The sequence below is a fragment of the Ursus americanus genome, chromosome 7 (assembly GCF_024610735.1).
Source record: "Ursus americanus isolate L20-20 chromosome 7, mUrsAme1.1.p, whole genome shotgun sequence".
NCBI lineage: Eukaryota > Metazoa > Chordata > Mammalia > Carnivora > Ursidae > Ursus > Ursus americanus.
Window position 1 is genome coordinate 7300828 of NC_142133.1, and position 23983 is coordinate 7324810.

A 23983-nucleotide genomic window follows, 5' to 3' on the forward strand; every position below is an offset into this window, starting at 1 on the left:
GTGAGAAATAAATCACTGGTGTTTCTAAGCCACCCAGGCTCTTGTATTTTGTTAAAGGAGCCCAGACAGACTAAGCCAAGCATAGAGTCTTTGATGTTTCTTGTTTTGCACATTATTATAGGGGTTCATCCATGGTGTTGCATGTGTCAATACTTGTTCTTTTGCTGAGTCATAAAGCACCTGTTGATGAACACTGTGAGTTGTTAGGGACTCTTATGAGTATTGCTGTTACAGACATTTGTGTAGAAGTACCTATGAGGACATGTGCTTTCATTCGTCTTGGGCGGATGCCTGAAATAGGGTTTTTGGTCAAATGGCAGAACTATGTTTAACTTTCTACAATACTGTCACTTATTTCCAAAACAGTAATGCCATTTTGCTTTCCTACAGACAATATATGAGCGTTCCAGTTGCTTCACATCTTCATCAATACGTGGCCTGTCAGTCTTTTAAACTTTACGCATTCTTGTGAGTTCAGAGTGGTATAATATCGGCCTTAGTTTGTACTTCCTTTATGATTAAGGAGGGTGGGATCCTTTCATGTGTTCACTGGCCCCTCCGTTCTCTTCTTTGATAAGCTGTTTAAATATTTGGCCCCCTTATCGGGTTGTTTTTCTTATTATTATTGATGTACAAGAGTTCCTCATGTATTCTCAATTTACGTCCTTTTATACATATATGTTTTGCAAAATTTTTCTTTCAAAAATGAGCTTTTTATTTTGGTTTGCTTTGTTTTGGTTTTGGGCCAGGAAAAAAAACTCACAAGAATGTTTTTTGTTGTTTTTGTTTTAAAAAGTTATCAACTAATAGTTTGGAAATGAAAGGTTTTGTATTAGATGATTCCTCTGTGTATGTCAATAGTCTAGACCCTTCTCCTGTGTCCCAGATACTTTGGCAAATATTTGTAAAATAAATGAAAAATCAACTGAAAAGTCAAGGCCAAGGGCACCTGGGTGGCTCAGTTGGTTAAATGTCTGCCTTCAGCTCAGGTCTTGATCCCGGGGTCCTGGAATTGAGCCCCGAATTGTGCTCCCTGTTCAGCGGGGAGTGTGCTTCTCCCTCTCCCTCAGCTTCTCCCCTGTTGTTCTCTCTCTCTTTCTGTCAAATAAATAAAATATTTTTAAAAATTAAAAAAAAAAAGAAAAGTCTAGTCCACTTGAATGTCCCTTGGAAATTCAGAAATGGTAGACCTAAAATGGAACTCATCATTTTCCCTTGTCAAATATAAGGCTTCCTCTATTTTCTTTATTGTTAGCCACACAAGCCACAAATTTGGGAGTTATTCTGTACCACACCTTCTTTCGCCACATTTAATTGGTCACCAAGTTAAGCAGATTCAACCTCTTAAATTAAGGATAAAATCCATGCATGCTCTCCACCCCATGCCTTAGCAAAATTTTTCATCATTTTTTTTTTGTGTGTGTTACTGGCCTGCTGACCCTTCTTTCTGCCTCTAGCCTGACAATATCCATAGTTCCCTCCTCTGTGTGCACAGTGCTACCAGGTAACTTGGCAGAAAAAAATCTAGTCAAGACTTGCTTCACAAGTCCTCCAGCTGCACCAGATTATGTGTCCCACTCAGCATTTCACACTGTTTTACAAATCTGCACCATTGATTTCCTCTGCCTGGAACCCTCTAAGTCCACTGCCCCCTTGTATATCCTGCAAGACTCAGTAACTGTGACATATCACCACTTCATCAGGTCACATCCTCTCCCTGAGGCTCCCACAGCACATGGCATGCCTCTGTCATGTCACACTTTATCACCACCATTCCCATGGGAGTAAATACCATTTGCCATTCTCCAACATAGATCCCACAGAGTAAAATAATAAAGAATAAACTCAGGAGTGATATGGTAAATGACGGAAGAAAGAGCTTCAAGCATTCGTCCCTCCATTCAAGCGATGTTTAAATTGGCAAAAACATAGAATCAACTTCTCTAAGAACTCTTTAATCAAAATTTGCAGCAACCAGAGAAGTGTCTCATGAAGAAAGGGACTGGTAAATCTCAGTTAAAAAGGCATTTTGGCAGTTTTGCTTATTGGCCTACTATCTCTAGCAGGGGCTCCAGGGACATCAGCCTGCCTTCCTAATGCAGCTTGCCAAGATGGAGCTGGAGAGGTTATAGACCTTAGTCTTTAAAACTTCGGTTGTGTGTTTTGACCTATCTAGTGGTTTTGAGGGACCAATACAAAGGTTTGCCTTTGATTTTCTCCTATTTGGCTTCCTAAGGTGCTATTTGCTGGTAACTTTAAGGACATATTCTACCCATAGCCATTTGGGGCAAGAGACAGTATACAGGACAAGCAGCAAGTACACCAAAAAGTCTAAGACGAAGGAAGCTGAAGAGGAAGATTCTCAGGGGAATAAGGACACTGAAAGGCTACTGCAAACACCAATGTGTGAGCCTAGGGCTGGTTGTCTGCTCTGAAAAGACCAGAGAGGACATTAAGCTTGCATTCCTGGCTGATCTTTGGGCTCTGGACAAGAGGATAAAGACAAAGGTAGAGTTGTAAGTGGCCTGGCTAAGTGTTGAAAAAGTGGCCCAGGTCAGAGTCAAGCTACAATAACTAGGACAGTTCTTATTGTCACTGAAGGAAATCTCTTCAGGCCACTGGCTCATCACTGAGATGATGGAACAGAGATTTCAGAGAGACACGCACACAAAACACTGCCTCTGCAGAAATAGTTTGGAAAATTCACTAAATAAATGATTACTGTAGCTCTCAGAAAGGAAAAACATGAAAACCATGGGAAATGGGAAGAATCTGATTTCTAGAGTTTAGCACATTGTCATAGCCCAACGTGCAGGCGCCACCACCACCAACAACAACTGCAAGATGTACAAAGAAACAGATATGTATGGCCCATTCGGCGGGGGGGGGGGGGGATTAACTAAAACTGCCCTTGCTGAAGCCCAGGCATGAGACTAACTAGCCAAAGATGTTATATCAATTGTCTTAGGTGTGGTCAAAGAGTTACAGGAAACCATGAACAAAGAACTACAGGAGATAAGGATAATAATATATGAACAAATAGGGGCGCCTGGGTGGCACAGTCATTAAGCGTCTGCCTTTGGCTTAGGGCGTGATCCCGGCATTCTGGGATCGAGCCCCACATCAGGCTCCTCTGCTAGGAGCCTGCTTCTTCCTGTCCCACTCCCCCTGCTTGTGTCCCCTCTCTCGCTGGCTGTCTCTCTCTGTCAAATAAATAAATAAAATCTTAAAATAATAATAATAATAATAAATGAACAAATAGAGAATGTCAGTAAAGAGAAATAAAATAGAAAAAGGAAGCAAATAGGAAATGCTGAAAAGTACAATCACTGAAATGAGAAATTTACTAGACAGTTTCAACAGCTGATGTGAACAGGCAGAAGACGAATCAGTAAACTTAAAAATAGGGCAATTAAAACTATCAAGCCTGAGTAGCAGAAATAAAATAGATGAAGAAAAATAAATCTTCTAAAGGACTTGTGAGACATCACCAATATACCAACATACACATTATGTTAGTTTCAGAAGAGAGAGGAAGAGGTGGAAGGTACACTGAGGAATGTCTGAAAAGTTCCCAATTTTGGTGAAATACATGAATCTGCAGATTCTGGTAGCTGAAAGGACTCCAAGTGGGATAAACTAAAAAAAGATCTACAGTGAATACATTCTTTAAAAAAAAAAAAAAAAGATTTATTGATTTAATTGAAAGGGGGAGAGAGCACACACAAGTGCAAGTGGGGGGAGGGGAAAAGGGAGAGAATCACCAAGCAGACTCCCTATTGAGCAGGGAGCCTACCATGGGGCTCCATTCCATGACCCATGAGATCCTGACCTGAGCCGAAAACCAAATCAGGCACCCAATTGACTGAGCCACCCACGCACCCCTACGGTGAATACAGTTTGATCAAGCTATTGAAAGACAAAGACAAAGAGAGAACCTTGAAAGCAGCAGGTGAGAACTAACTGATTACATAAAAATCATTCTCAATGAGGTTAATAGCCACCTACCATCGGAAACCATGGAGGCGACGGGGAGGACATATTTCAAGTGCTGAAAGAAATTACTTCCAACCAAGAATTCAATATCTAGTAAAATTATCATTTAAAAATGAAGGGGAAATTAAGACATCCTTAGACAAACAGATGCTGAGGGAGTTTGTTGCTGGTAGTCCTACCCTGCAAGGAAAGCAAAAGAGAGCCCCTCAGGTTTAAATCAAAGGATGCTTAGTGGTAGTTCAAAGACATATAAAGAAATAAAGAACACCAGTAAAGGTCATTACATGGGTAAATATCAAAGCCAGAATTATATTATTGGTTTGTAACTCTACTTTTTATTTTCATAGGATTTAAAGGACAAATCATAAAAAAAAATAAATCGATGTTAATGGCCATACAGTGTATATAGATACGATTTTTGTAACAACACCAACAACATTAAGGGAGAGAGAAAGAACTGTATAGAAGTAGCGTTTATGTATGTTATTGAAGCTAGGATGACATCAATTTCAGCTAGATTGTTATAAACTTAGGATGTTCATTGTAATCCCCAGGTTAACTACTAAGAAAATAGCATAAAAATATACAGAAAAGGAGCCTCTGGCTGGCTCAGTCAGTGGAGCATGTCATGCTTGATCTCGGGGTTGTGAGTTCGAGCCCCACGTTGGGTGTAGAGATTAGATAAAAATGAAATCTTTAAAAAATATACACAGGAAATGAAAATGAGAAGGGGAAAAAGCACACACACAAAGCACAAAGAATCAAACACAAAAGATGCTAGGTATCTATTAGAGGCACCAAGGAACAAAAAAAACATGACATAAAAAAATATGACATAAAAAAAGTAGCAAAATGGCAGAAGTAAGCTCTTCCTTATAAGCAATCACTTTATGTATAAATGAATTAAACACACTAGTTAAAATACAGCTAACTATACACCGTCTATAAGAAAATCACCTTAGATCCAAAGATACAAATAAGTCGAAAGCGAAAGAATAATAAGAGATAGTCCATGCAAATCGTAATGAAAAGAAAGCTATAGTGGCTATACTAATACGAGACAAAATGGACTTTAAATCAAATACTGTTATAAGTGACCAAGAAGGAATAATACATTGATAAAAACCTTTATTATTAGGAAGACGTAACAATCACACAACACATAGATGTACCAGGAACAAAGCTGCAAAACACATGAAGCAAACATTGACAGAATCGAAAGGACAAATAGCTCTACAATAACCGTGGGGACCTCAATATCCCACTTGCAATCATGGATAGAAGATTCAGACAGAAGATCACTAGGAAGCAGAGCACTTGACCAACCAGTAAACCCGCAAACAGGCATCGTACACAACAGCCGCAGAACACATTCTTCTTAAGTACACAGGGAACTTTCTCCAGAATATATGTTAGGCCACAAAATCAGTCTCAATACTTTTAAGAAATTGAAATCCTACCAAGTATTTTCTTTGACCACAATGGAATAAGTTAAAAATCAAATAACATTAAGAAATCTGGAAAATGTAAAAATTAAACGGCACATTCTCAAGTAATCAGTAGGTCAAAAAAAAGTCATCACAAAGAAAATTAGAAGGGGCTCCTGGGTGGCCCAGTCAGGTGAGGGTCAGACTCTTGACTTCAGCTCAAGTCATGATTACCAGGGTCCTGAGACTGAGCCACTTGTGAGGCTCGATGCTGGGTGTGGAGACTGCTGGAGATATTCTCTCTCTCTCCTTTGCCTCTGTCCCTCTCCACCCTCTCTCTTTATTTAAAGAAAAAAAAATTAAAAAATACATTGAGTTAAAGGAAAATTTATGGGATGCAGCATCTGTGTTCAGAGGAAATTAATAGTTGTCAGTGCCTGCATTAATGAAGAAGAAAGATCTCAAATCAAGAAACTAACATCAGGAATTTAGAAAAATTAGAACAAAGTAAACCCAAATCTAGAAGAAGAAAGGAAATAATAAAGATTAAAGTGGAAATAAATGAAATAGAGTACAGGAAAAAAAAAAAAAACATAGAGAACCAACAAAACCAAGCATTTGTTCTTTGAAAAGATCTGCAAAAATTAGCAAGCCTTTTGGTAGGTTGACAAAGAAAAAGAAAGAAAGAAGATGCAAATAACTAAAATCAGAAGGAAAAGAGGTGCCATCACTACTAATCTTACGGAAAAGGATTACAAGAGAATGCTGAGAACAGCTCTACACCAAGCATAGCTAGCATAGACATACAAAATGGAGAAATTCCTAGAAATTATCAAAACTGACTCAAGAAGTAGAAAATCTAAACAGACTTCTAACGAGTAAAGACACTGCACCAGTGATCGCAAACCTCCAAACAAGGAAAGGTCCAGGACCAGATGGCTCGCGGATGGCTTCTACCGAACACTAAAAAGATTACAACCAATCCTCAAAATCTTCCAAAAACTATAAGAAGGGGGGAATATTTCCTAATTCTTTCTCTGAGGCCAACATTACCCTGTTATTAAAGCCAGGCAAAGGCACCATAAGAAAAGAAAAATCATCGACATCTCTAATTAACATAGATGGAAATTTCCTCAACAAAAAGCAACCGAATGCAAAAACACGGGGAAAGGACTCCCTACCACGACCAAGTGGGGTTTATCCCGGTAATGCAAGAGATGTCAAGCATAAGAAAATCAACCAATGTGACACACCACAATAACATAACCAAGGGGGAAAAAACAGAGATGATTGTCTAAATTACTGTGGAAAAAGCATTTGACAAAATTCAATATGTTTTCATGATTAAAAAAAACACCCAGAAAATGAGGAATAGAAGAAAACTTACTCAACATGATAAAGCCTAGCACACACCATACTTAATGGTGAAAGATTGAAAGATCCCCTGCCCCCAAGTAAAGGAATAAGGCAAGAATGCCTACCTTCATCACTGCCATTCAATATTATACTGGAAGATCTACTCAGAAATTAGACAAGAAAATTAATACTAAAAGGCATCCAGATGTGGAAGGAAAAAATTATTTCTGTTTGCAATATGACATGATCCTATCTCTGGAAAGCCCCAAATAATTTTTTTAGAAACTTACTAGAGTTAACAAATTTAGCAAAGCCAATGATATGGAGAAATAAGAACACACATACACTCCTGATGGGGATATAAACTAGTGTAGCCACTGCGGAAAATAGTTTCATAATTCCTCAAAATGTCAGAGTCACCACATTACCCGGTGATTCCATTCCTGACAGGTACCCAAATGATTTGAGAACAGGTGTCCATACAAAAAATTGAACAGTGCTATTCACAATAGCCAACAGGTTGGAATAATTCATATGTCCACCAGTGAGTGAAAGGATAAAAAAATTATGGTGTGTGTTTGTGTATATATATATATATATATATATATATATATATATATATATGCAAAATGTTGGTGTACTGATACATTCTACAATGTGGACAAATTTCAAAAACATCATCGTGCTAACTAAAACAAGCTAGATGCTAACACTTATATATTGTTTGATTCCATTTATATGAAATATCCAGAATAGGTAAATCTATAGATACAGAAAGCAAGGTCGTGTGTTCCAGGGCCTAGGATGAATGGAGAATTGGGAGTGACTGCTTAATGGGTATAGGGTTTTTCTTCTGGGGTGTACACTTTAAAGAATTAATTTTGTATTATTTGAATTTCACCACAATGAATAATGTTATAGCTCGTGGTTGAATCACAAGCGAGGCATTTGGAAAGAAAAACATAGCTTCCATTGGGCCTACGATTCGTTGGATAGAGTTTTGTAAAAAAACACAATATGCCTTTTAATACCATCTACTTCCTTTCTGAAAAAGAAGTTGGGACAAATAAATGAAATGCTAATTGTTTCATCAAATCAACACTTTTCTTGGCCAAACTTGAGGAAAAATATTCACTTCGTACTGAAAAGAGTCACTGTAGGAAGAGACAAGATATATATACATCTCAGGGAAACATATTCTTTAACTTAATTTTCAAACACAGGGCTTAAAATACAAAGTCATCTTCTTGGAAAATATTCAAAGTATTTTTTGTATTATTTTCAGAAAAAATCATAATGTGAAACGTGAATGTCTATAATATTTATATGTTTAAAATCAGACAAACAGCTAGTTCCAAAGTAAGAAAAATGACTTTCAGGTTTCATCAGTGTGTTTTTATTCAGAGGAACGTGGCCTGAAGCCCACTCTGTCAGTTTCACCAGTGTTATTATTCAAAATAAATAAATAAATTTTAGATGGGCATCTGGGTGGCTCAGTCGGTTAAGTGTCTGCCTTCAGCTCAGGTCATGAGCCCAGGGTCCCGGGATCGAGTCCCGCGTTGGGCTCCCTGCTCAGTCGGGAGTCTACTTCTCCATCTATCCCTCCCCCATGCTCATGATCTCTCTCTCTCTCACACTCTCTTTCTCTCTCTCAAACAAATAAAATTTTAAAAATACATAAATAAATAAATGTTAGAGTAGCTGTGTCAGCCCAAACTATATTATACAACACAATAATCCAGAGTAATATTATTGAGGAAGACTTGAGGCCCAGCAAGAGAAGGCATTAATATTTTCAAGAGAAAATTAGTGAGGAGTAATCCAGTTAAAACGAACACAGGTTTTAAATTTTGATTTTAATGTTTTTTTATTATATTATGTTAGTCACCATACAGTACATCCCTGGTTTCTGATGTAAAGTTTGATGATTCATTAGTTGTGTATAACACCCAGTGCACCATGCAATATGTGCCCTCCTTACTACCCATCACCGGTCTATCCCATTCCCCCACCCCCCTCCCCTCTGAAGCCCTCAGTTTGTTTCCCAGAGTCCATAGTCTCTCATGCTTCATTCTCCCTTCTGATTACCCCCCTTTCTTTATCCCTTTCTTCCCCTACCGATCTTCCTAGTTCTTATGTTCCATAGATGAGAGAAATCATATGATAGTTGTCTTTCTCTGCTTGACGTATTTCACTTAGCATTATCTCCTCCAGTGCCGTCCATGTTGCAGCAAATGTTGAGAAATCGTTCTTTCTGATAGCTGAGTAATATTCCACTGTATATATGGACCACAGCTTCTTAATCCAGTCATCTGTTGAAGGGCATCTCGGTTCCTTCCACGATTTAGCTATTGTGGACAATGCTGCTATGAACATTGGGGTGCATATGGCCCTTCTCTTCACTACGTCTGTATCTTTGAGGTAAACACCCAGTAGTACAATGGCTGGATCATAGAGTAGCTCAATTTTTAATTTTTTTAAGGGACCTCCACACTGTTTTCCAGAGTGGCTGTACCAACTTGCATTCCCACCAACAACGTAGGAGGGATCCCCTCTCTCCACATCCTCTCCAGCAATTGTTGTTTCCTGCCTTGTCCATTTTTGCCATTCTAACTGGCGTAAGGTGGTATCTCAGTGTGGTTTTGATTTGAATTTCCCTGATGGCTAATGATTTTGAACATTTTGTAACATATAATCAACAAGTTCGTGGATGTTCAACTTCAGAAATGGTGGGAATTTGAGTGGCAGTCAAAGCTAATAGGATCTACCTTTTCTTCATGCTTTCTCTCACTCTGTTATGCTGGCTTCATCCCACGGTGCATGTGCCGGCCATTGATAGCCCAGCCTCACCCCATCCTCTATTACAAGATAAACAGGGAACGAAAACACCTCTTCCCTATGACTCCCATTCAAGTCCAGGATGCCTGGCAACAGGACCAAATTAGGTCAAGTGCCTATTCCTGCCCCAACATGAAGGATAAGAGTTTAGCAGAGCACGAGACGGTGGTGGTTCGGACAGAAATAGGAGACTCAGAGAGTTTTGGTTTTATGGTAGTTGTTTCGAGACTTCTCAGGAACGCAGTCTAGAGGAGGCAGGAGGCCAGACACGTTAGCCTGAGAAGAGTTTCAAAGTGTCAGAAGTTTGCAGAAGGGATGGATTCGTTTTATAGACTGAGGTGGCTTAGAAATTCTCAGTTGTATATGCCTTCTGCATGCCTCGGGTTTGAAATACATGCCTCAGAATCATGGTAGATGGAATAATTGCCCCCACCCAAAAAAATGCCCATGCCCTAACCCTGCAAGTCTGTGCATATCTTATGTGGGACAAGGGACTTTGGAGATGCGAGTAAGGTTAGTGACTTTAAGAAGTGGAACTTATTCTGGTTTATCCAGGGGGGCCAATATAATCACATGGATGCTTAAAAGGAGACCTTGCCTGGCCATAGTGGGAGAACCAGAGAGATAGCAATGTGAGGAGGACGTAGGCTGCCGCTGCCGCCTTTAAGGAGGCAGAAGCCATGAGCCTAGGAATGTAGGAACTCTCGAGAAGCCGGAAGGAACAGGCCTCCCTGCCAACGCCTTGATTTTAGCTCTGTGAGACCCATCTGTTTTATCATGTTGTTTGAAGTAATTGTGACAGCAATAAAAAACTAATACAATAGTTTATGGTTACTTATACAGATACAAATTTATATTGAAATTAAGCGTGTGTGCGTGTGTGTGTGTGTATGTGTGTGTTTACATATGACGAGGAGTGCTAATGGTTAGGCCTTAGATCTAATAAGAAGGGAGCCTTGGACTAATCACCCACAGCAATCCAGTTCCCTCAGGGCATTTGAATCCTCAGACTTTCCCCACAGGAACTTCTTTACGGATTTTTTCAAAAAGGTCACATCAAGGTTAACAGAAACTAGTTCCAGGGAGAAGTTCAGAAAAAAAGGTCACTGGTCACTAGTACGGGAAGGGGATTATGGGAACGACACTCAGCCCCTGCGTTAGGTCCTATCTAATGCGTTACCTCATTACCCCTCAAAAGATGTTGTATTATTTCAATTTTCCTAACAAAAAAACAGAGAGATTATTTGCCCAATGTTATAAGGTAGCAAATACTACAGTCAAGCTTCAAACCCAGATTTTTCCATTTCCAGATTCTTGCTGACTCTATTCTCTTCAAGCCACCGTCTGAGGAGAGTCAGAGCGGCGTCACTGGGCTTCGCTGGATGTCATTCTGCCTCATCCCCAGCACATGCTCCCACCGAGCAAGGGGTCAGCATAAACTGAGGGGCAGGCTTTCTCTGGTGCTTTCTCCACACCCAAACCAACCAGCTTCACAAATCCTCAGCACCGTGCCGGGCACTGAAGAGAAGCCACTCGGAGGAAAACAGTCGTGGTTCTCTCTTCAAGGAGTTTGCAACTACGTAGAGAGACAAGAGGAGAAAGAAGCTTGAAGAATATCATTAAACACTAAATTATACAGAGCTAGGGGTCTGTGAGGAAGAACCAGTGGGAACTGGCGAAGTCAGGGAAGTCTGCATAGAGAGGGGAGGGTTTGGACAGACCCACCAATGGGGCTGAACCCCCGTGGTGCCTGCGTCCCTATCGGAGTGCCCGCGCGACAGCCCACACTTGCTGGGTCCAGGGAGGCACCCCTTGCTCTCAAGGAGCTCACATTACATGAGCTTGTGACAGGCCAGCTGGGTGGGGATGTGATCTGAGCACATCAAAGAATTTGGATAAGAATTGGGGAAAGGAGAGTACTTTCAATCCTGATGTCCCAGGACAGGCTCATTAGACTCGATAGGCCTTGGTTTGTTGCTTGTTTTTTAATAAGTTCAGGCCTGCTGTAGCTCCAACTTTGGGGTTTCATTGTGTTGTTTGAAAGGCACTGTCTTGCCAATTTGTAAGGTGAACCCCAGAGGTGGGCACTCCTGGGGTTCTGATGGCTGACAAGTACTAAATATGGGCAGAAATGAAGGGAATTAGCTAATGCTTGTGGTATTCAAGTTTCACTACAATATCTGGAGGATAATTCTCTGATAAAGTGAAATATATTTTGAATTTGGTCATGTAGAAGTTCCTTTGTATCTACATTCACACACACACACACACACACACACACACACACACACACACACACATTGCGTTTACTCCCCTAACTTGTTCTGGGTCTATTCGGCATCCTGATCTGAAAGCAGTTAATTTAAAATGAAATGCGTTTCAGAAAATTGGTCTCTGTGCTTTGTGGCCCTTGCGGACCTTTCTGCCTATCTCTTAACTGATGTATTTGATTCTTTTTTTTTTTTCTTTTCTTTCCTTTTCTAGGGGAACCAACCTTGTTTCTCCAGTAGCTAACTCTCTTTTCTACATAACATTCCCGTCTTAACATCTCTGCCTTCTCTCCCTCGGGAGAATTTCGCTGAAACACAGTTCTAGCTCATCCTCCTTTTTTCCCTTTCCTTTGCTTGTCTTTGTCACCCTGAAAAAATACCTGTTGCCCAGGAAGTTATGCCGGCCCTGCCCCATTCACTCCGAGAGCTGCCAGACGCAGAAGACGACGGGAGGTAAAAATGGACAGTGTCTGTGATAAGGTGTATTTCACACCAGCAGCCACTCACCCTGAGCCCTTTATCTGGAAAGCCTAATTTGCAGAAGAATTCACCAATCCATCACAATTGAAACAGTTTACAGGCAGCCAAAGCCAGAAGGGGTTAAGAACAGTCTTTAAGGTAGGGTTGGGAAGATCAGGGGTACAGAAGAATTAAAAAAAAAAAAAAACCTGAAATATTTTGAAGGTGTTGAAGTTTGCTTATTACAAGTCTTTTTCTCCAAGGTAACTGCTTTATATATGGTTGAAATTCCGAAATTATGCCAATTGAAATGTAAAATAATCAGAATTTCCTGCCCCATTCTTATTTGAATAAACCTTATTACACATTGCTTTTACCCGTGAGTAGGTTATGGCAGCATTGAGTCAATATCGTTCACATGATTTAGATTAAATTACAGCAGCGCGGGGCTCTTTTCTTTCTTTTCTCTCTCTGCTGAATATAAACTCACTATGATTTTCCTTTGGCTGGCATTTGCTCCTTTGACTTTCCCCCATATTCAAGAGATGGTGTATGCTCCAAACACATAACATTATCAACTTTAAGGGCTGCAATTGATTGAATATTTTGACAAATATACCTCTCTAATTCCTGAAGCCATATGGATGTGCAGGATATGCCATATGGAATAAAGTACTCTAGCTCATGAAATGATCCAAAAGCATTTTTTTTTTATTAGCGGTTATTTCCTTGAACTGAAAACTGATTAGATTTTGAATATTCCATCACTGGGGATAGTAATCTAGCCAACTATATATTCTTAGCAGCATCTTTAGTGATGGAAGGAGGTTGCTGAAGCAGAAGTCCTTGATAGGGGTCACCACACTTAAAGAATATCAGAGAAAAAGGCCACTTCTCTATTCTTTGTATATCCATTAGGACTTTCTGCAGAACAACAGAAAACTCCCAATTAGCCATCTTTGGCAGTGAAGGAAATGGTGTTATCTTGTGTAACGGGCAGCCTTGGGCATCACCGTGAAAGGGCTAGATCCAGCAGGGGCTCGGCGATGTCACCGAGAGCCCGCATCTCTTCTGTCTTTGCTCTCTAGCCTCCCTGGCATTTCAGCTCCACTCTCCAGCTGGCTGCCCTCACAGTAAAAAGAAGGGCTATATCAATGCATGTGACATCCACGCATGACAGTGTCCAAGGGAAGCAAATAAATGTCTTCCTCACGATTGCTTTTATAAGAAGAAATCTGTTCTCAAAAATAATTCAGCAGATCCTCCCTCACACCTCATTCTGAGTTATGCCGCACGCCTGTTCCCAAACTAAGCATGTATGAGGGACATGCGACTTCTGTCACTGGCCCGGGGAGGCCTGTGGCTAGAGGAGAAAGACAGAGACCCCAGTCAAACTGATGCTTTCTTAGAAAGGAAGAGAGAGGCGAGAGCCCCATGGAGAGACCCGCAACCAACGAGATTTGCTACACTCTTATATTTCTTTATATTTAGAAAATTGACTTGGCCAGACCACCTCCAGGAAAACCTGCTGGGTAAATTCTTTTACATGGAGTAAATAAATGGAATTACCTCCAAACACCACCAGAAAAAAAAATATTTAATTGAAATGTGAGGCAGTTCGGCAGTTCAGCCTGGGTATTTGTTGGAATTGACCTTTCCAAGACTACAGTGTCTATTTCTTAGAGAATATCTTACTGCAAATAAAAGATACGTAGGATTGGTTTTCCCCTTTATTGCTCAGTGGCTGTAGGAGTGTTTTCAAATCACTAATCTCAAATCTGCAATTCTTTCTCTGTTGAGAGAACGTGATGCTTTTCGAATGTCTTCTAAGAAATGGTAAAGATGGAAAAGTACAATGAAGGCAGCCATGGGGCTGAACAGGAGTTTCTTCTGGCAGAACAGGCACAAGACTGCACAGCTACCCTAAGACGCAAGCGTCCTGGTCCACCTGGACTCCTGAGTCAGCGTGGTGGTCCCTCGAACAGAGTTCTGAACGTTTTTTTTTTTTTTTTTTTTTAACATTTGCAGTGATTTCAGACTGGCCTATCCCACTAAAGGACAATGAAAGCCCTGGGATTTTGCATCCCTGATATCTGTACAAGCTCTTCTTCAACTCACTGTGTGAACCTGAACTGCACTATCAGGAGCTCTGAGTTCTTATCCGAAGGGGGAAGCGGATGAAGTGGTACTCAGTGAATTCTAAACTTGAATTTAGCTCTGTTATTCTATGACTTTTATTTGAATGAAAAAGAATAGAATCTCTCAAAAGGTCTGAGGGAAGCAAATCACAGTGCCCAACCAAAGCTCAAATCCATAGACAATCACTGATATTAATATGTTGACTATAGCTTTTAAGGAAATATGAAAATAGAAGCCAACATTTCGGTAAATTACACTTTGCAATTGATAGATTCCAACCCCGAATGGATTTCTCGCACCCTTATTTCCGCAAATGTTAAAGAGTCCTTTGTTTATTTATTTGCTTTGTAGGCAAAATCTGCCCTTATTTTTGGCTACACAATATTTTCTGGTAAGAAGTCTAGCTTTTAGAAGTAAATATACAAAAATAAAATAAAATAAAATTGGAAGCCCTTAGAGTTTATCTTTCCTTATAGAAGTCTTCATTAAATTTCAATCTCTGAAATCTAAAGTGACAAAGAGAACATTTTATATCAGTGTATACATATGAGAAAAGAGACCACAACGTTTACAACCTATTTGTATGTCATCTGCTCTCATTTTTTGTTCATGATTCATTTTGCCTCATCTTTATATTACATATTGAAATTCTTTTATCCCACTAACACCCTCTCTTTCAGAGATCTGTAAATTAACATAATTAAGAAACATATATTTTAAGCACTAGCTTCTGAAATATTCATTATTAACCTGCTGGCTACACTTGTCCCTTTTTATATTTATATAATTAATTAACTATCTCCCTTCTAATACATACATTTTCAAATAATTTATTAATACTATTCAGGTTTTGACTTGTCTATTTCTTCTCTCATTTAAAGGAAATGGGTTTGGTCATCAGAATCTCTCTCACCTTTTAATTCTCTAAGGGAGTTGAAGCACTTGACAGGGAACATTGGACCATGCTCCCATTCTGCTAAGAAGAGAACATGGCGATACATTTAGAAGAACTTGAGGAGGGGACTAGCACTACATAGACATGCTTCATGATGGACACATGTAAGATGCATGGTCAGGAAGGTAGTTCTAGGGTATTCCTGGAGGCAGGTTAGTGCCAGATCCAAATAGTCAAAAACTGCTGCTTTTGCATAGCGTTTGAATTCTAATGATGGTTTTTCACAGATGACTTAATATAAATAATTCCTGTACAATTCCCAAGTTCTAATTTTCTACATTGGAAAAAGCGGGCCAGTAATGAAGCCACGTCTGGCTGGGAGGCTGAGCCAGCATCATTCAATGGGCTGTGACAATTTATTATCAGGATGCTCAACACTGATAAACCATCTTATACTGTCTAGAGTTACCAAGGAAGAGCCACAATTATATTATAATTGTTATAATTGTTTTTAGTAACAAATTAATTGCCTTTGGTATTTTTGCCCAACTAAAATCAGTGCTACAAAAGGAGAAGAGGAAGTCTACAACTTGGCACCACTTCCCAAAGTGTTCCCAGACCTGAGTCTTCCTTAAATGACTAAATTACTATGGAAAATTCATTTCATGCTTGTTTACTCTACAAAATCCCTTAACTGGATGGCTAGGAAAAATTAAAATTGGGTATGGTCCTGGTGATGCCAAAAGCTGCGGCTGATTTTCCTGAATAGGACTTCCCAGATATATGAAAGTCAGCGAAATTTTACACAGACTTGCTGATTCTCGGGAACTATGCTGCTAGACTGGACCTGGGACCTGTCAGAGAGCAATCTATAGGCATCTCCTGCAAGTTAGCCAGACATGTTTAAAGTACCAAAATAGGATATCCATGCCGAGGAAGCGGCCTGATATTGTGTCTCTATTGTGCCTCAGAAATACTTTCAATTAAAAAAAATTATATTTCTAAAAATGCCTGAGTGGAATGTACACTCTCATCCCTTGTCCTAGCCATCACCTTAACAAATAGTCATGCAACACACACCCTGTAGACCATTGTCCCAGTTGGGGAAGACAAATGAGCAAAAAATAAAGAAGATAAGATCCCGTATTGAGAAGGGTTCAAAGGAAAGCAACACGATGTGATATAAAGTATATATGTTTATTTATTTGTCTGGTGGGGGTCTATCAGCTACAATTGTGTGGTTGATCTTCAGACAAGGAAACGGAGAAGATGACATTTATGCTCAGTCTTGAAGGACACAAATGAATAAGCTCTTGGAATATCTCGACAAAGGTTTTTCCAAGAGAAGAGAACAGCTGGTTCAAAGGCCCAAAGACAGGGGTAAAATATGTTGGTGTGTTCAAAGACAGCAAGAACACCGTGTGGAGGGAAGGTTGTACTTGGATTGGAGTGTAGGACGGAAAGTACTGTAGGAGGCAAAGAAGAAGAATGAGTCAGAATCCAGGTCAGTGGAACTTGTAAGCTCTGCACAAGAATTGGGTTATAATAAGTATAATGGTGAGATACAGGAAGTATTAGGTAGGAGAATGAGTCATGAATGTAAAAATCCTTCTGACTTTATTGGGGGAAATGAATTATAGAGGAGCAAAAATAAAGGGGGAGGAGTCAGTTACAAGGTTATTGCCTATTACAGAGGCAAGAAATAACGGCATCTTGGACATATGTGGTAAATGGGGTTGATGAGACATCAGTTCGGGCTATATTCAGAAGAGACATTCCAAAAGCTTGCTAAGAGTTCAGTGGGGAGGGTAAAGGAAGGATCATGAACGATCTGGGGGCTCCAGCTTGAGGATCTGCCTATGATTGGTGTACTTAATTGCTAGGGAGAGAGGCTGAAAGAGGAACGTGCTGGGGAGTAAGGCTGCAGGATCTTTCTTTTGTACCTATGAAGTTTGAAATGCAAATATCAGAGCAGATATTTCAAGCAGGTAGTTGGATATGTGACTCTGGAGAGTTAAGAAAGAATTTAGGAATTTTAAGTTTGGAAGTTATTGGTATTTAGAAGAAATATACACTGGTGGAAAGGCTTGGAATTCCCTACCATGTAAAGTGTAGCTTCTCAACAAAGTGGGGCCCATCAAGGAGGAGGAAAGCAGTAAAGGAAGCTAAAAGCAGCAGGAGGAAAACCAGGAGTGTTACATCATGATGCAGGTAAAGAGAAGACAGAGGTCGTGGTCCAATGTGCCAACTGTCACTGAGGTCATCAGAGGAAATAGAAATAGGCAAGTGTCGGTGGTGTGGGACAGAGGCTCGCCAACGCTCCTGATGAGGGGCGTTTGGTGGAATAGGGACAGACCGTGGATGCAATGGATTAAAAAGAGAATAAGAGATAAGAGAACAGAGATGACAACTTGTTGTGCTGTGTTTTTTATATTTTTTAAACTTCTTTAGATTGGGGATGGGTGGACTATGTCTTAGGGCATATATACATATAGACACTCACATACCCTTGCACTCACACACACACCAAAATGGCATTATTTTGGATGAAAATTCCGTAACAGCCAATGTGTTCTAAAATTTGTATTGCTTACATTCATAGAACCATGGCTAATTTTCATAGACACTCAACCCCCAAATTACTGTAGGATTTACTGGGTTTCCCCAGGAAGACCGGAGACATTGCCAAGCTCTAGAAAAGAAGAAAGCAAACATGAATTGTACTTGTTGAACTAAATCTTCGGGATTTGCTGGTAGATTTATTTCAGGGGAGGATTTATTTTATTTATTTATAAATAAATAAAATTTATTTATTAGAAAAAGAAAAACTATGTTTCCTCGGCCGAAGGTCTAAGAGTTTAATACCTTTGACTTACAGGGACCATTAATTTGTTCACTTTTCCAGCAAATTCTCTTTGAAAACAAATAAAGAGTGGCTCTTCTCTCCCTTCTTAAGAGTTCAGGTGTGGTGTGTTCAGATGTTCCCACTGGGTTCCAGCTGAAGTCGTGTGATACGCTTCTGTTCTAGCTGTTGGTTGGTCCCGTCTCGTAGCCACCAAAGTGAATACAAACCACTACGTGATCCCAAAGACGTACCTACTTAATTCCAGCTGATGGGAGAGCAGAGCGTTTATAAAGGAATGATTTGATATTATTTTTAGTAGTTTCTATACAAGAATAATTTAAATCATGTGTCCCTTGTGTGCTGGTTAGTCTGCTGGAACATACAGAAGCCAGTTCCCACACCTGCGTAGCTAGGTACCCAAACACTGCACTGTGTACTGGCATAGCGGGCACTCGTCTGAATGAAACTGCCCTGTCTGTGGCTCCACATGGAAGAGCTTTTCCTGCCTCAGTTTCCCATGGACACCATAGGGACCCATGCGGGATTGATACATGGGTGAAATGCAGGAGTGGTTGTTAAAATACAGAACCGAATCATTTTCATTCCAGATGTAAATAGTCACTGTCCTGAGCCTCCCCAAATACCTACTAAGCTGACTCTTCCCCTAGACTTCATATCTCCCCAAGATATAGCCTCTAAGCGCTAACATCTGCAGCTCTGTGGTTGGTCCCACTTTATGGTCCCATCCTGGCTCATCCTGACTGGTCAGTGCACATTTGGGGGATACATCCCTGAGCCTCTAACATTCAAACTGGGTGACAGTGTGAGATTACTTATATATTAAACACTAGTTAAGCTCAAATTCTTTTTTTATTTAAGTAAATATAGAGAGGCATGAATTATTGCATTCTTCCCCCCCCCCAAAGTCCACTTTAAGACCTTTGTACTTAACAATATCTAAGGGTTGTTTTGTTTTGTTGAGATTGTAACAAAGAAATCTCTTGTGATCTTATAATCCACAAATAGAGCACTTCAAATTTGTTTACACGGTTTCATATATAAAATTACATTTTACAAGGACGCCAGGGTGGCTCAATGGGTTAAGCATCTGCCTTCGGCTCAGGTCATGATCCCAGGGTCCTGGGATCGAGTCCCACATTGGGGTCCCTGCTCAGCGGGGAGTCTGCTTCTCCCTCTCCTCTTGCCCCTGCTCCTGATCTCTCTCTCTCTCTCTTTCTCATGTGCACGTACTCTCTCTAATAAATAAAAAAATCTTTTTAAACACTCCATTTTACTGACAAATTTTTCAGAAATATAGCTGTTTTAAGCCTATTTACTGATACTTTTTTTACTATTATTTTTATACACAAGAATGTTGTTGATGTGAATAGAAATAACAGAACTAAAACACAATGCAGACATTTAAATCCAATCCCTATTGCTTGGTCTTATCAGCTCGATAAGAGAGGACTCAAGGTTGTGAAATTAAGGGTAATTCTAAACATGTGAATTCTTCAGCAGTTGATCATATTTACACATTTGGACTTTCTCTTTGGCTGAATATTCTGTGGGCAATTTTTCTACTTCTGCTGAATTAATGTAATAATGTCACTGCTTGAAATAGCCCAGGATATAGAAAAATGTCAATGATTTTCAAAAATGTCACCTTTCCTATGTAGAGAATGGCATTTTGTTTTCTTTTTTTAAAAAAAAAAGTAACAAAAATAAAGCATTCATATTAAAATATTCTCTGTGAAGCACCTAGGAATCCGTGTGTTACCCCACTGATAGAAACTAATTGATCTTCAAATGAGTTTGTTGGCCTTACCCGAATGAGCAGGAGTGTGTTTGGACCATCGAAACCTTTTGGACAGTTGTTTTTGACTTGAGTACAGCGCGATGAATAAAACTCTCCCAGAAGGAACTCATTATAGTTAGAATGTTCTCTTTCTAGCTAAAGGACAAAAACGGGAGTTTACTGAAGGCCATTGACTCTTCCAGTTTTTAAAGGACTAAGAGAATTAGCTAATTTTGAACTCAAAACGATCATGTTGATGTATTCCATGAATTCTGTTGTTTTGAGAGAGGATTAGTAAAGAGCATAAATGTTGCTCTCTGTGCAAACACATTTGAGAGTCAGGAAAGGGAAAGTCCCCGATCAAATACAAACCCCCATCAAATGAGCCCTTGAAAGCACCAAGGACATCAAAAGCAATGTGTGGTCCACACATCAAAACAAAACAAAAATCAAATAAAATCCTCGATACCTCTCCAGGTTCTGTTTTAATGAAATAAATCATATGCAGCACTGTGGATTACACAAATTCTGGGGTAAGTTTGCCTTGTAACTGCTATTTTGATATCCACAGACTAATGCACAGATGAAAGGAAGAAGTGGTATCAGGCATGCACCTGCAAAAGAGAGGCTGGAGGGGGAAAAAAAAAGTCAAACCATAATAATAATAGTGTGTGTGCCAGGTAGTTTTATGCAGTATTGCATTTGGTCCTTTCAGCTACTGTGTTGGGTGTTACTATGGTCCCATTTTACTAAGGTTCATAGGGACCAAATATATTGTCAGGGGCCAAAAAGGAATGGAACAGGTACAGAAATCCAGGTTTATCGAGCCAGAGTTAGTGCATGTAACCAGGATTCTCACTGTGAAAGACAAGATATTCATGTGTACACTCGTACTAGGCACTTCCAGACAGTATTTCATTGGATCTCAGCAACGTGAATCTTCATCCGCATGGTTGAAAGTTTTACAAGTATATTTTGAAAGAATAAATGCAGTCCTGGAAAAGTAACCACATTTTATGCCTGGGTCAGCAGCACAGGGGAGAGAAGGAAACAGCAACAGAAGGAACCAGAGATCAGACCAAAGGCCACTGGGATAAATGTAACATCACCGACCGCAGTCGGGGAGAACACTATTTCTACAACATATGGGATAAGTGTTAGAGCATTCCTTAATTCTTAAAGGACAGCATTACTCTAGTAGGCATGAAGACTTGGGGAATATCCAGACATCTGGGTTCAAACAAATGAGTTAATAGAAGTTGATGAAAGTTTGACAAAGGCCCTTCTGTCCCTCAAAGGCTTTGCAATAATTGTGGTTCTGTTTTCCCTGACATATCAAACATATTCTACTAATAAATCTAATTGGGATTAACTCAGGAAGTATCACCCCAGATTTCAGAATAACACATTTTTTTTTATTAGAGAAGAGAAATTGTACAAAAATAGTAACTTTTAAAATAGTCACTTTACTGGAAAAGCAATTATAATATCATTGCATGAGTTAATTTTGGACATTGGTGCACTGGTTGGTCTCATTTCTGAAGAGCATAATCTCCTACTTATTATACCCATTAGGCCACATTTGGCTGCAAGGAACAAGAGACCCAAGTAGAGTGACTGAAAAAGCCAGGAGCTTACCTCTCCATGACAAGAAGCTCAGTGGAAGGCAGATGCTGGCACAGGTTTCTTGGCTTCATGAAGCCCTCGGGGGTCAAAAGCATAGGGGTGGCTACATCTCCAGCATCACATTCATGTTTAAGGTCAAAAGGAGGAGACAGAGAGGAGGGTTATGTCTCAAGAGAGTTTGTCTTTTTATTCAGGAAAGAAACCTCCTCTCCTCCCATCAGTCTCTGGTTCCACTCCTCTGTCCCCGCCCACCACCCCCAAGTAGCTTCCCCCCTTAGGTCTCATTGATGGCACCGAGTCTAGGTGCACACATGCTTACTCCTCAACCAGTCACTGCCAGGAGGAAGGAGATTACGGTAACTGACATCCATCAGGACTCAGCTTTAGGCTGGTCTGGGAGGTCTGTTGACCTTGACCTCAAGTAGGCTCAACCGGACATCTGACAATGCAAAGTTCCATTTGTAGGGATGCCTGGGGTGGGGTATGGGTAGATGGCTACTGAGTAAACACTAAGCATCTGCATATGAATTACAGAATTTTTATTGTTGTATTTTTTTAATGTATAGATTATTTTTTTAAAGATTTATTTATTTTGGAGAGAGAGAGAGAGAAAAAGAGTGCATACACAAGCAGGGGAGGGGGTAGAGGGAGAGAGAGAGTCCTCAAGCAGACTCCCCACTGAATGCGGAGCCCAACTCGGGGCTCAATCCCACGACCCTGAGATCATGACCTGAGCCAAAACGAAGAGTCACACCTTAACCAACTGAGCCAGGCAGGTGCCCCTAATCACAGAATTTTTATTTCACAAGGTGTAGTAGTTTGATCGAAAAATTAGCGTGCGTTTCTTTATCCAAAGAGAATAGAACAACAAAAAATCATTTTAAAACATCTATATTTACCTTTATAAATAAAACAAAGACTGGAACCACACATATTGAAGGCAATTGATATGAAAACGTAATTTAGGATTTGTGGTTCTATTTTCTTTAAAATTAAATTATGCGTATTTCAGACCAACGAGTTCTAATCTGCAGTTTTGAAATATGCAAAGTGCTTCTTAGACTAAGAAAATGGAATGATTAATGTAACTACTATACATACTGCTTCTCGTTTCTAGTAAAACATCAGTTCCCTTCCGTGGCATCAGTGTTGCACCCTTATTTCAAAAGGCCAGGACCTGTAACTCTGTATTTTTGAAAACACAATCCTAGATGGCAGTGACAACGTGTAAATGTACTCACTTACATATAAGGAAATGTAAAATTCTTAAAAGGCAACTGTAATTAACACGGAGGAGGGAGAAACTCTACTGTCAGATTGTAGTCATTTGTTATTTACTTCAACAAGACACCATTACTTATTTATGTTTTAAAGATTCGATTAATGTTTTATTATCCTCATTGTAAACAACGGAAGTGGTAATATCAGAGGATAAATGTGAAGAAAATGGGAGAATATTTCAAAGAGCCCCGGTTAAAAACAATGCTGTTTACAACTTAATCATTTCGGTTCTGTGACATTAATGCTTTATCAGAAGCTGCAGCCTGGGGGGCCTTTCATGATGTGTAATTTATCTTGTGGAATCACTGCTGATGGTCAGTTAACCTAACGTGTCCTGAGTGGCTCAGTTTGTTAGACGAGAATTTACTAACCGTCTGGCAGTTGGTTCCCTTAGAAATTCCATCATCCACCGTCCTCCACATGCAGTTCTATGAGTCACACTGGGAACGGTGGTGGCTTCGATTAAATACTAGGTTGTGCTCCGGTAGCTCTTACATAAATCCTCGGTGGCGATGCCAGATGTTTCCTGAGAGCAGCACACGAAGAATGCACAATTATAGGGCTCTATTAAGGTAATATGTTTTTATTCTTAAGCCATGCAAAAACATCTCATTCTCCCAAGACCAAAGCTTACTTGTTTTTATAACTTGAGAGCCCTCAACTTCACAGAATCTCATGTGGTATTTATTGTGGGCATCAATCAGAAAGTGTCTCTTTTGATTTAGAAAGTGTATGTATATCAGAACCAGAATTTTCTTAAAATACCAAATAAAAAGCAGGGGAGTGATCTGCAAGTTTCTCTGGTAGCCTTTGAGGCACGACAGAGCATCAGTATCAGTGAAAGACGTAAGCAGGAGGGAAACACCAAAAAATAAACAAACCAAACAAAAAAACAACTAAAGAATTTGAGATCCTTAAGAAATGTCCATTTGTAAGATATTCATTTTCTACCTTGGTAATGAGTTAATCATAAAGCAATATTACTACTGGACTACTTTGGAAACGTTACTCTCATTGCATATCACGGGAAATGTGAGTGAGCGATTAGCAGAA

The 23983-nt window shown here is 39.8% G+C and overlaps 1 protein-coding gene across 8 annotated transcripts in view; it reads right to left on the reverse strand.

The window, feature by feature from the left end:
• Positions 1-23983, reverse strand: part of TMEM182 (transmembrane protein 182) — a 264818-nt gene that overhangs the window by 8523 nt on the left and 232312 nt on the right. For 7 of the 8 annotated variants that reach the window (XR_015725105.1, XR_015725106.1, XR_015725109.1 and 4 more), the window contains 2 exons: positions 21662-23456; positions 12540-20179 (listed from right to left, as the gene is read on the reverse strand). The exons of the other annotated variant lie outside the window; for it this stretch is intronic. The gene's annotated coding sequence lies outside the window, so the exon portion shown is untranslated. Of the gene's footprint in view, positions 1-12539; positions 20180-21661; positions 23457-23983 lie in introns of those variants that run through there. 8 annotated transcript variants of the gene reach the window in all.